Raw genomic sequence first — 14,036 nt, forward strand, 5'->3', positions numbered from 1 at the left:
CGCAAACGACGTAAAAAATTTAAAACTCGGCGCGGGAACGTCGGCCATACTTAACATTAGCTACCCCTCATATAGCAGGAGTAGCTATCCGCCGGAAAAACCCGAACGCAAACGACGTAGAAAACGAGCGACGGGCGGGCGTACGAACGTGAATCGGCGGTTTTCCTCATTTGCATATGCGACGGGTAAAAAATAGCGACGACACCTAGCGGCCGGCGGGAGTTTACAGCCTAAGATTCGACTGGTGTAAGTCACTTACACCAGTCGGAACTAAGGGAGATCTATGCGGAACTGATTCTTATGAATCAGTCGCATAGCTCCGACCGTCGGATCTCACAGATCCGACCGTCGGGTCTCACAGATACGACGGCGGATCAGGAGATCCGCCGTCGTATCTATTGCTGAATCTGGCCCCATGTGAATAAATGTATCTGGACAAATTAAGTCCGTAAGTAATGTGATAGTGAGTCAAATCTCCTTAATATTAGTATTCATCCATCACCAAAAACCGCAGTGAATCCACCACCAGCTGGAGAAATCGCTTACCAGCTCCTGTGTACACCTTATTACAGGGGGTCGTGTACGCCTGTGGCTTAAAACCCAGCCAGGGGCCCTTCTCCGCATCTCAGGGTTTCTCCATGCCTCTGATATGCTCAGTGAGTTGAATGGAGATTGGGTACCAAAAAGAGATGACAGGCTCACATAGCATAAAATCTTTGGTTGATTTATTGGATAAAAAACTATTACAATAGTAAGTAAGTAAACACCTAAAGTTTGGTGTGTCGGACAGTACAAAACCAAACAAACCCGTCTGTCGGGACACAAGGGAGATGGTGACATCAACACGTCGCTCCCCCTTTGCGTTTCGTCACAAATTACATCTCTTTTTGGTACCCAATCTCCATTCAACTCACTGAGCATATCGGAAGCATCATGTTTCCACCTCCATGCTTAACTGTAGAGATGATTTTCTTGGGGTCATAGTGAGCATTTCCTTCCTCCAAACACAGTCAGTCGAGTTAATGCCAAAGAGGTCTTAATTTTGGTCTCGTCTGACAAAAGCACTTTCTCCCAATCCCTCTCTGAATCTTTTAGATGTTCATTGGCATGACAGTACATGTGTCTTCTTTAAGAGGGGGACTCGCCATGTTTTTTGGAAGAAAAAGGCCTACAGTCAAGCACAGAGGTGGAAACATTATGCTTTGGGACACGGGTGAGGCTGCATTGGTGGACATGGGTGAGGCTAATTGGTGGACACGGCTGAGGCTACATTGATGCGCATGGATAAAGTTGCTTAATTCTGCATAAAACATTTAAGTGTAATTTCATAAGTTCATGAGGGCGTGTTTAGGGGCAGAATTAGGGGCGGGGTAGGGGTTAGGTGGGGCAACTGGTGGCGAGTAACCCTTGAGGCCTGGCTAGTAGCTCAGGACTTTCAATTTTGAGCCCGGACCTATGCTACACAAGCGTATCTTCACATGTACTGGGGGGGGGGTAGAGGCTAACTCATGTGGATAGTGCATTAGTATTTGTTTGAGCCCCAATTTCAAGTGTTGTTTGAGAAATGCCATATAGCCATCCATTGTTAACAAAAGGCTTATTTTTATATTAAATATTTGTATTATATTTTTATATAAAATACGATCTCTGCTGCTTTTCTACATTCTTTGTTGCACAGTTTTTTAACAAACAACAACATGTAATTCAGTTTAGATCTCTTTAAGGTGGTCCAGCTATTTACCTCAATGTAGCTCAACATAAAACTCCAAAAACAGAAGAGACAGGTTTTCGCTGGGCAACTGTAAAATTAGCAGAGCCCAACGGGTAGATGTCTGCTTTCATGTATGTTAATTGGGAGTTAAGTGGGAGCGCTCAGCCATGTATCGCTCCCCAGCCAACGGTCTAAGAGGATTACGGGGGAAGCATTGCACCCCCTCAAGCCTGCGCATCAGATAAAATATCATCTAACATTCCGTGTGTAATGTATATTTAATAGCCTTTTGGATTTCAACGCTGTATGAAAGTTATCTCTTAATGTGCCTCATTTAGGCAAAGGGCCATTAGATATTCACATTCCTTATGACTGAACCGCAGCTATAGGAAATGAATATATCAAATAATTAAAGTGGAACTCCGGTCCTTTTTTGTTTTTATAAAGTGGGTAAGGGTTAAGCCTCGTACACACGATCAGTCCATCCGATGAGAACAGTCCGAAGGACCGTTCTCATCGGTTAACCAATGAAGCTGACTGATGGACCGTCGCGCCTACACACCATCGGTTATTTAACCGATCGCGTCAGAACGCGTGACGTAGTTCAATGCTTCCAAGCATGCGTCTACTTGATTCTGAGCATGCGCGGGTTTTTAACCAATGCTTTTGCATACTAACGATCGGTTTTGACCTATCGGTTAGGCGTCCATCGGTTAAATTTTAAAGCAAGTTCCTATTTTTTGAACCGAAGGTTAAATAACCTATGGGGCCCACACACCATCGGTTTTGACCGATGAAAACAGTCCTTCAGATCGTTGTCCTCTGGCTATCCTATCGTGTGTACGCGGCCATAGAATATTAAATGTCTGTAATGCCTCGTACACACGATCAGTCCATCCGATGAGAACGGTCTGATGGACGGTTGTTGTCGGTTAACCAATGAAGCTGACTGATGATCCGTCGCGCCTACACACCATCGGTTAAAAAAACGATCGTGTCAGAACGCGGTGACGTAAAACACAACGACGTGCTGAAAAAAACGAAGTTCAATGCTTCCAAGCATGTGTCTACTTGATTCTGAGCATCGATCATTTTTTTCCCATCGGTTAGGAATCCATCGATTAAATATAAAGCAAGTTGGCTTTTTTTTAAACTGATGGTTAAATAACCTATGGGGGCCCACACACGATCGGTTTTGACCGATGAAAACGGTCCATCAGACCGTTGTCCTCTGGTTAACCTATCGTGTGTACGAGGCCTTAAGGTACCTTGATAGGTAGGTGATGGCACCTCATCCCTGCACATGGTGAGAGCCAAGTATATCGGAAAATTGGAGTTTACTGGTGCCATCCATAACCGGCAACCAAGAATATGTAATAAAAATGTATATTTTTTACAAACATGATCAAAAAAATAATAATAATTTGTTTACATCAAGATCTTTCAAAATGGAATGACCCATAGCATATAGTAGAAGCCTCGGAAGACTTGTCCTTCCTGATTCTAAGGCTCCATTCACACCTAGGCGTTTTTACGCCCAACGCCTGACGCTATTGCAGCCTGCAATACGCTGGAGGGGTGATTTAACATTGTCGGCTATGGAGATGGTTCACATCTCCACGCCGAACACTGAAACGCTGTACGCCTGAAGCTCATAAAAAGGCCCGGACCCTTTTTTTCAGGCGGCTTCGGCGTTCGGCATAGCCGACAATGTTTAACCACCCCTCCGGCATATTTTAGGCTAAAAAACGACGCGTTTTGTCGTGGCAAATCGCGGGACAAAACGCTGCAATTTGTCGCGGCAAATCGCGGTACAATACGCCGCGTTCAGGTGTGAATGTAGCCTTAGTGTGTCATGTATTGTACAAAGCTCCTTCTTAATTTAACTTTTTCGTATAAGCTTGAGTATGGACCATGGCAAAACGAAATGCTTTTCGCTAAAGAGCTTCATCGGGTGTGTATACTTGGTCCATATTCACTGTTATGCAAAGAAGTTGGTATAAAGCGGAGTTCCACCCAGAAATGGAACTTCCATCGATCCGGTTCCTCCCCACCTCCGGTGTTACATTTGGCACCTTTCAGGGAAGAGTGGGGAACAGATACCTGCCTAATACAAGTATTTACTCCCACTTCCGGCGATTGATCGCAGCAGAATCCACAGCGAATTACGCCATGTCTGGACCCTCCTCCCCACCGCTGTCTTCTGGGAGACACACACATGTCCCAGAAGACAGCAAGGACCATTCAGAACACGCAGCACGACTCGCACATGCGCAGTAGGGAACCAGGCTTTGAAACCACAAGGCTTCACTTCCTGATTGCCTTACTGAAGACGCCAGCTCCTCCACCTGGGAGCCGAGGGGATGGGTCGGCTTTGGGTGAGCTGGGATGGAGCCTCTTCTTACACGGTCATGGAGAGGTGTCCTGGAACAGGAGCTGGAGGAGCAGTTGGTCCGCACAGTCCAGGTAAATCCTTCAAGAAGGACTCAGGAGTCGGCAAGTAAAGCACAGTGGAGATCTGGAAGAGGCACGCCATGAACCGTTGTAATCAGCTCTTGAAAGCTGTGTACTAAGGATCAGAATATCAGACAATCGCTCCAAATGCACTTGTCTTCGTCCAATGTTCTCATCATGTGTACTAGGCATTAATGAGAATTTAACCTGTGCACAACCGGGGGGGGCACAGTTTGGCATGTTCACCCTGGTCGCTGGATGACCTTGTCCTGCCACTGGGTGTAGTGCTACCTCCGCAGGGGCTGCTGACTTTTATTGGCTCTCCCCCAAACAGCACGGAGGCTACCAGTCACCCAAGCAACAGTCCATTCACGCTGGCTCCAATAAAAGGTCTAGGCGTTGGCTTTTTTGTGATTTATTGTTGGTAAAACTTGGAACAGGATAGGGATTGGGGCATGTGATACTCCAAAACACTCAGGGGTGGATAGTAACCCAAGGACAGTGGTGGCTAATAGGGAACAGTCCAAGGGTCCACAGCTGAAGACCTTGATGCAATTCTTTGGGCATCTGGTTACCTTGCGCAAGTCCAAAACTATCGGTACCCACTGCAGTGTCCAGCACATAGTCTCAGGGAACAACTTAAAGTGAATACTTATATGCATTCTAGCCCCCTTCTGGACACTTCCCCTTCAGGGATTGGCCACCCTCTAATAAATATTCAGCCTGGTAAATTTGAATCTCCCACCCTAAGTTCTGGAAGCTTCTTCCAGAGGCAGGGGGAAGCAATCAAACTCCTCTGAACAGGGAAGACCAAACAATTACTGCTTCTTTGATTACAGAAGGAGCCAAAGCTACATTTTTCTAGCCACCTACACTAGGAGGGTGCTACATCAGTAAGTTACAATATAATACATTTTTGGTTTTTGGGTTTAATACCCCTTAAGGGACACTTCTCATGTAATGTGCTGGATAAAAAAAAAAGAAAGAAAAAACAAAACTAAGGCTTTAAGAAGGCTCTACAGTGCCTTGCGCATTCAGAAGCACATTCAGTCTGTAAGTTGAATGAATACAAATTAAGAAAAAACCCAGTCCGCTCTGAATCCAGACTAAAAGCACACCAGTAATGAATTTTAATGAGCTGCACAGGCTGTCATTTTCATCCTCAAAGATGATCTGTGGAAAATTAGCGTTTCGTGTTGTCCTGAGTCCCGGCTACTGAAAGGCTCAGCTGCTGTTGAAATGACTACGCATGGTGTAAAGACTCGATGTGCCATTATCTGAGTATAATGGATTCCTTTAACTCCTCTAATGAGTATAGAAAAACAGCAAAAAGTTTTGTGGGCTTTTTTCCCTCCTAGTTATAGAACATAAGATGACAGAAATGGTAAACCTGGTTAGTTTAACACTGTTTGTCATATTGGAGGCATTTTTTTCAACTTTATTTGGAAAGAAAAAAGTAGATTTTTTAGCTTGGACTGTATCTTTGCAGGAGATCTTTTTTCTTAATCTGGCTATCATGGACCATCATGTGTATATATATATATATTTATACAGTACAGACCAAAAGTTTGGACACACCTTCTCATTCAAAGAGTTTTCTTTATTTTCATGACTATGAAAATTGTAGATTCACACTGAAGGCATCAGAACTATGAATGAACACATGTGGAATTATACATAACAAAAAAGTGTGAAACAACTGAAAATATATTTCATATTCTAGGTTCTTCAAAGTAGCCACCTTTTGCAGCAGACACATCTCTAGAACTGTTAGCCGGTTCACACTGGGGCGACTTGGGATCCGACTTGAAGTCGCCTCAAGTCGTCCCAAGTCGCGCTGTCGAGAAAAACAATGCAAGTGAATAGGAGCGGTGTTAATACACACGACTCGAGTCGCTCCGACTTCAAAAGAAGTTCCTGTACTACTTCAATCCGACTTGTAGGCGATTTGTACCCATTGATTTCAATGGAAGTCACCTCCAAGTCTGATCACTGTCTTAAAGCAGATGTTCCACCCCAAAACAATATTAAAACAATACTGCAGCTGCTGACTTTTAATATTAGGACACTTACCTGTCCTGGAGTCCAGCGCCGTCCGCAGCAGAGCACGAGCGATCGCTCGTCACCCTGCTGCTCCCCCCGCCATCCACGCTGAGGGAACCAGGAAGTGAAGCGCTGCGGCTTCACTGCCCGGTTCCCTACGGCGCATGCGCGAGTCGCGCCCGCCGATTGGCTCCCGCTGTGTGCTGGGAGCCGAGTGTTCCCAGCACACAACGGGGGGGCGACGGGATGTGACGGAATGCCCGTCTTTTGCCCGTGAATGTCGGGCCGGAAGTGGGTGCAAATGCCTGTCTTTAGACAGGCATCTGCACCCCCCTCCCCCCTGAAAGGTGTCAAATGTGACACCGGAGGGGGGGGGGGGTTCCGATCAGCGGGACTTCACTTTAGGGTGGAGAACCGCTTTAACTGAAGCGACTTTCCAGGAAGATAACATACATTTCTCAGGCAAACCTCTCCCTCCCCCTCCCTCCCCTAGAGCTGATTGTTTGATTGGCCACTGGAAAGTCTCCTGTCCTGGAGACGACTTCAAGTCGTGTTGTAAATCGCCCCAGATCGCCCTGTGGTTCATGCTCAAGTCGTGTCGGAGTTGCCTCTGAAAGTCGCGCTGGAAGTCGTGTCGCCCTAGTGTGAACTGACGCAGCAAAGTACATCTATTCTATTATTTTTACATTGAGATTCTGGTTATGGGGAACATGGGCTTCCTGCATTTTACATAATTCAGCTCTATCAGTTCTTCATTCGTAAATAATGAGCACTAAGATTATACAGAAACTTTCAGCACTGTGTTTGATTGCAGGAGCTGTTTTTTTTTTTACATCGATCCCCTTTAAAACACGGCCCGCTTCATTATACAAATGATAGTTTAGTGGTTCTGTCCCAGTGTTCTGCATTTCAATGAGCAGGCAGTGCAGGAATACTTGGCAGTTACATTGCCTTTGTAAAATAAATCCTTCGGAGAAATGTCAAACTCTGTGTGCTCATTATTTCCACTGCTGGACATCAAGATTAGCAACTGGTAATAATTAGGAGTGCTTATCAATGATCACATCCAGGATTGAAGAGGATAAAAATAACAGAGGCAAATATATCTGGTTTTGTCCTGTTTGGCTGATGTTATATTACTGCAACAATCAGGGCAGCACAAACGAATATGGCAACGCTAACCAGAAAGAAAAAAAAAACGTAGATGTTTCGGGCCAGATCCACGAAGAAGTTACGTCGGCGTATCTATTGATACGCCGCGTAACTTCTAGGATGCTCCGGCGTATCTTTGTTTTGTATCCACAAAACAAGATCCGCCTGAAGCTGGGCTAGATCCGACTGACGTACGTCTTAGTACGCCGTCGGATCTAAGGTGCATATTTACACTGGTCGCTAGGTGGCGCTTCCGTTGATTTCCGCGTCGAGTATGCAAATTAGCTAGATACGCCAATCCACAAACGTACGTCCGGCGCATTTTTTTAGGTCGTTTTCGTAAGGCTTTTTCCGGCGTAACGTTACCCCTGCTTTATGAGGCGCAGCCAATGTTAAGTATGGACGTTGGGACCGCGTCGAATTTTACATCGATTACGTCGTTTGCGTAAAACGTTCGCGAATAGGGCTTTGCGTAGAGTTACGTTCACGTCGAAAGCATTGGCTTGTTGCGGGTTAATTTGGAGCATGCGCACTGGGATACCCCCACGGACGGCGCATGCGCCGTTCAAAAAAAACATCATTTACGTGGGGTCAAGACGTATTCACATAAAACACGCCCACTACTTAGTGATTTGAATTGCGCGCCCTTACGCCGACACATTTACACTACGCCGCCGTAACTTACGGCGCAAATTCTTTGTGGATACGGAAAATACACTGTAAGTTATGGCGGCGTAGTGTATCTGAGATACGCTACGCCAAACGTAAAAATGTGCCGATCTACGTGGATCTGGCCCTTCCTATTTACACTTTATTTAGAAAGGGCGCATTAGTTTTACAGGAGAAGTGTGGGATCGGAATTCTAAATCGTACATGCTCACCTAGAGGGCTGCAGCAACAATCCAAAGCTGCAGATGTCACCCGCTGGTTCTGAAACCAATAACTGAGTGATCACCTGACCGCTGTTTGCTCAGTTCTTGGTCTTCACTGAGCAGAGAGCAATGACTGTCCATCACTGCTCTCTGCTCTGCCCCACCAGTGCTCACTGGGCACTGAGCTGTGGAGGGGGCAGGAGCAACTTGCTCTGGCTCTCAGCAGCGTGCTGAGAAGCTGAGCCATCTGCCAGTCAGGCAATCTTGGCAGATTTCAACAATATTGTCGGTATGCCTGCCATACCTGGACTGACTGCCTGGACTGACTCTGTGACGTCAGCCGACAGCGGATTTTACATCGCTGACGACTGATTCTAAGTCACAGAAGGGCAGAAAGAAATCTTATTCTGTAAATAAACAAACGACGACGTCACCCAGTGATGTCAGAAGGAGGGAGTACCACGGGGGTGACATAGACGAGTGGCCCCGCCCCTTCCCTATATAAGAACTGTCAAAGCGCAGAGCGGGCAGTTGACGGGCAGTGTGCCAGGCGTCGTGATTGATAATGAATTTGTAATACATGTCTAAATTCCGATCCTATTACTGCTCCCAGGTGATGTTGTTGCTGTTTATGCTGATCTTAAAGTCAAATTTGAAACCTTACCTGGCATTTTACCTGTAAACACCTCGTATGTCAGTTAATTCCTATACCATGTCCAAGTCACTTTGGGCGTGACCGCGAGGGGAGCCGAGCCTGGCCGAGTGTACCCGAGTGTACTGCGCTTGGTATATGTCGGCAACGGCGTTCAAACACAGCGTGGCAAGCGGGGATCGACTCAGAAACAGCGCGGGAGAAGCGGGGAGGACACCACCAGGCCCGCAGACGGACGCCGGACCGGACAAGGCCACCGATGGACGCCGGGCAAGACACCGACGAGGGGCATTCAAACTGTGAGTATTTTATTTTTTTCCTGAAATTTCCCTTCCAGGTTGGGGGTGCGCGCTATACGCCGGGGCACGTTATATGAAGATAAATACGGTATTTGGAACCTAATAAGCTGAAAATAAAAACACAAAAAAATCAACATCCTCAAGTGGCTGAGAGGCATGTTCAATTTTGTATGCAGCTTTGCCAGTCAGCCCTGGTAAGTAACCATATAATACCTACTTAATGCAGCTCCTGGGAAAGCTATTTCAGAAACAATAACCTGCCTGAGCTATTTGAATATCTATCTTGTTTTTTTTTTGTTAAAATCCAGCCAAGAAACATCCAAGAGCTTTGTGTGTTTTCTTGGGCCTTGGCATTAGTGTAGGGGTTCGGTGCCAGCCTGCTGGTAGAACTGGGGCCTCAAGTGCTATCAGCTGTGACTGTCTCCGGTGGAGGTCTCTGTGTCTGCCAAGCCAAGCACAGTTGAGCCCTTTGAGCAGATTTCAGCAGTTATTAACCTTTTCTATGTCCGAAACTTTGTAAGGCACCATGAATGTGAATCTCACAACATTTTCACATCATTTCAGGCACAGTTGATGATATGCCTACAATGTGGGCATTTAGGATATACAATCAGACAGGGAATAGTTGTTTTTTAACAGATAAATATTGACAACATAGTCGGCCAAAATTCTGATTATTTTCCTTACTGAATTACATTCCCCCATGAAAACTTAAAGGGGGTGTAAAGGTAATTATTTTTTCCTAAATAGCTTCCTTTACCTTAGTGCAGTCCTCCTTCACTTACCTCATCCTTCCATTTTGCTTTTAACCACTTAAGCCCCGGACCAATATGCTGCCTAAAGACCCAAGGTGTTTTTACAGTTCGGGACTGCGTCGCTTTAACAGACAATTGCGCGGTCGTGCGACGTGGCTCCCAAACAAAATTGGGGTCCTTTTTTCCCCACAAATAGAGCTTTCTTTTGGTGGTATTTGATCACATCTGCGGTTTTTAGTTTTTGCGCTATAAACAAAAATAGAGCGACAATTTTGAAAAAAATTCAATATTTTTTACTTTTTGCTATAATAAATATCCCCCAAAAACATATATACATTTTTGTTCCTCGGTTTAGGCCGATACGTATTCTTCTACCTATTTTTGGTTAAAAAAATCGCAATAATCGTTTATCGGTTGGTTTGCGCAAAATTTATAGCGTTTACAAAATAGGGGATAGTTTTATTGCATTTTTTTTTTTTTTTACTACTAATGGCGGCGATCAGCGATTTTTTTCGTGACTGCGACATTATGGCGGACACTTCGGACAATTTTGACACATTTTTGGGACCATTGTCATTTTCACAGCAAAAAATGCATTTACATTGCATTCTTTATTGTGAAAATGACAGTTGCAGTTTGAGAGTTAACCACAGGGGGCGCTGTAGGAGTTAGGGTTCACCTAGTGTGTGTTTACAACTGTAGGGGGGTGTGGCTGTAGGTCTGACGTCATCGATCGAGTCTCCCTAATAAAAGGGATCACTCGATCGATACGCCGCCACAGTGAAGCACGGGGAAGCCGAGTTTACATACGGCTCTCCCCGTTCTTCAGCTCCGGGGAGCGATCGTGACGGGGCGGCTATAAATGAATAGCCGCGCCGTCGTCCCGGATCGCTCCCCGAGGGAACCCGACCGCCGCATGTACCGGGGGGGGGGGGTCCCGATCGGACCCCCGACCCACGTCAAGCAGAGGACGTACAGGTACATACATGTGCCTGTCCGTGCCATTCTGCTGACGTATATGTACATGAGGAGGTCGGCAAGTGGTTAAATGTCCTTATTTCTTCTGAGAAATCCTCACTTCCTGTTCTTCTGTCTGTAACTCCACACAGTAATGCGAAGCTTTCTCCCTGGTGTGGAGTGTCGTGCTCGCCCCCTTGGACTACGGGAGAGTCAAGACGCCCACTAATTATAATTTTTCCATATTTTTGCAGTTCAAGGAACAGGCACTTTTTTGCAAGACTTAACACTAAAGTGATTGCGGAGACTGGAGAGGGTAGGTAGAGTATTATGGAAATCAGGGTTAAAAATGGAAACTTCTTGTTTTAGCTTAATGCTGTTAAATTCCCAAGCAGCAGAGACGTCTGTTGGTGCTTCTGATAATGTACCTGATTATAAGATGACGGTAAACTGTTGCGAACGGATGTCAGACCAGAGTCCGCTTTGCATGTGACAGTTGCCCTTTTGCTCTTATCTCTCAGAAGACGGTATCAGAAAAGGCATCCAGTAGGACTGTCAGTGTTCCTCCCAATTTGTCTCATGCTATCCTGTCGTTTTGCCATCCCCAGTTGAACCCTGATGACAGATGTTAAAAAACCTAAAATGGAAATCTTTTCAATGTTTTTCCTTTTTAGAGCAGCTTGGTGTATTTTTTTGTTTTTAACCACTTAAAGTGGAGTTCCACCCATTTTTTCATGTTTGTCTGTGCTGCATGCTCTAATCTCATAGTGTTCAGAATGGACAATTTTTATTTAATTTGTTGCTTGTAAATACCTTTATTTTGTAGTCCTTCATTACTTCCTCCTCCTTATTTGCCTAGGCTATTTGCAAGGGTTTCTGGGATAGGCATCATGTTTCCCAGTAGTCCTTGCAAACCTGACTGAAACCTATTACATTGCTTGTGCACTGAGCATGTGCGACATATGCAAAGCTGAAATCCAGGAAGTCATACAGTCTGGCTTCATGATGCCCACACTTAAGATGGCCACGGTCTATTTCTAGATTATAAACTATCTAAATTCGGTAACAACCTAACAAAACGGACCTTAGTTTACAGACTAACTTTACTAGAATACATTAAGATTGTGTATTACAGGGGTATTTATATTTAAAAAGTGAAATTGTGGGTGGAACTCCGCTTTAAGGACTTTGCTACAATGTTGTGTAGTGAGTGTACAGCTCGTACAAGTGTAAATTTGCTGTCCCCTCAAAATAACTCAACACACAGCCGCCGTCGTATTTCTGAGTGTGCGTGGTCGTAACTATGCGACTGATTCAGAGAATCAGTTACGCATAGATTTCCCTAAGATCCGACCTGCGTAAGTGTCTTACACCGTCGTATCTTAGGCTGCATATTTACGCTGGCCGCTAGGTGGCGCTTCTGTATAGTTCTGCAATGAATATGCTAATTAGGTAGATACGCCGATTCAGAAACGTACGTCCGGCCGGCGCATCTTTTTACATCGTTTACATTAGGCTTTTTCCGGCGTAAAGCTAACCCTGCTATATCAGGTGTATCCTATGTTAAGTATGGACGTCGTTCCTGCGTCGAGTTTTGAAAATGTTACGTCGTTTGCGTAAGTCGTTCGCGAATAGGGCTGTACGTAAGTTCCGTTCACGTCTAAATCAATGACGACTTGCGGCGTAATTTCGAGCATGCGCACTGGGATTTTTTCACGAAACGTTCGTAAAATACGTCAAATACGTGGGGTCACAGTGAATTTTCATAAAACACACCCACATCATCCCCATTTGAATTAGGCGGGCTTACGCCGACACACATACGTTACGCCGCCGTAACTAAGGGCGCAAGTTCTTTCTGCATACGGAACTTGCACCCTAAGTTACGGCGGCGTACCGTATATGAGATACGTTACGCCGCGCCCGGCGCCGACAGATACTGCAATGTATCTGAATCCAGCCCAATGAATATATATTGTTTCCTATTACCCTCTTGTTCCTTACCAGATCAGTGATCAGTGATGTGACTATGTAAAGATAATAGGATAATAGGCTGAAAGTGTCATTTTCTTTTCCTAGTGTCCCAGATGCTTGCTGTGTTATTATACGCCAAGAATATAATGAGATAATTCTACAGAAAAAAAAATTCAATGTCAGGAAAGAGAGAACACTTCAAAGAAGTTTGTGAACAGAATCACTTTTCTCTCATAGACTTCCTAAAATTGTATTTAGAAAGCCGAGAGCCTGAAAAGCATTTCAAATGTAACAGGCAAAATAGTGCAAGGTGCTGCTTTCTTCTTTTTTTCCTATCATGACCACAGTACATTTTTGCCTTTTTAACCACTTAAGCCCCACCGCACGACTATATACACCCAGATTCGCCGCGAGAACACCGTTATCGGCGGCGGGCTAGGGCACCCCTCCCGCGCCCTCTCCTACTTACCGGAACTGTTGGTAGTGTCGGAGGCGATCGGGTCCTTCTCCCTCTGTGGCATGGATACGAGTGAGGGCAAGATGGCCCCCACCCGTCTCCATACCATAGCAGGGCGGAAGTCAAAATGTCACTTCCGCCCATACGTCTTAGGCCTCGTACACACGACCGAACATGTCCGCTGAAACTGGTCCGCGAACCAGTTTCCGCGGACATGTTCGATCGTGTGTAGGGCCGACCGGACAATTTTCCAGGCTAGCGGACAGGTTTCCAGCGGACAAAAGTTTCTTGGCATGCTAAGAAACTTGTCTGCTGGAATCCTGTCCGTCGGACATGTCCGCTGGCCCTTGAACCCGCGCATGGCGTCGAAGTGATTCGACGCATGCGTGGAAGCATTGAACTTCCGGGTTTGCGGACGTGGCGGGGTCAACGTCACCGCCACGTCACCGCGCTGTCTGTCCGCGGGGATTTTGGTTTGATGGTGTGTACAACCGCGGACTGTTTTCATCGGACATGTTCGCTCGTCTGTACAAAGCCTCAAAGGCACAATTTTTTGTTGTCATTTTTTCAAATGACATTTTTTTTTTATTATTATTATTATTGCATTTTAGTGTAAATATGAGATGTGAGGTCTTTTTGACCCCGGATCTCATATTTAAGAGCGTGTCATGCTTTTTTTCTATTACAAGGCATGTTTACATGCCTTGTAA

Source organism: Rana temporaria, chromosome 6 (genome assembly GCF_905171775.1).
Source record: "Rana temporaria chromosome 6, aRanTem1.1, whole genome shotgun sequence".
In the NCBI taxonomy this organism is placed as follows: Eukaryota; Metazoa; Chordata; class Amphibia; order Anura; family Ranidae; genus Rana; species Rana temporaria.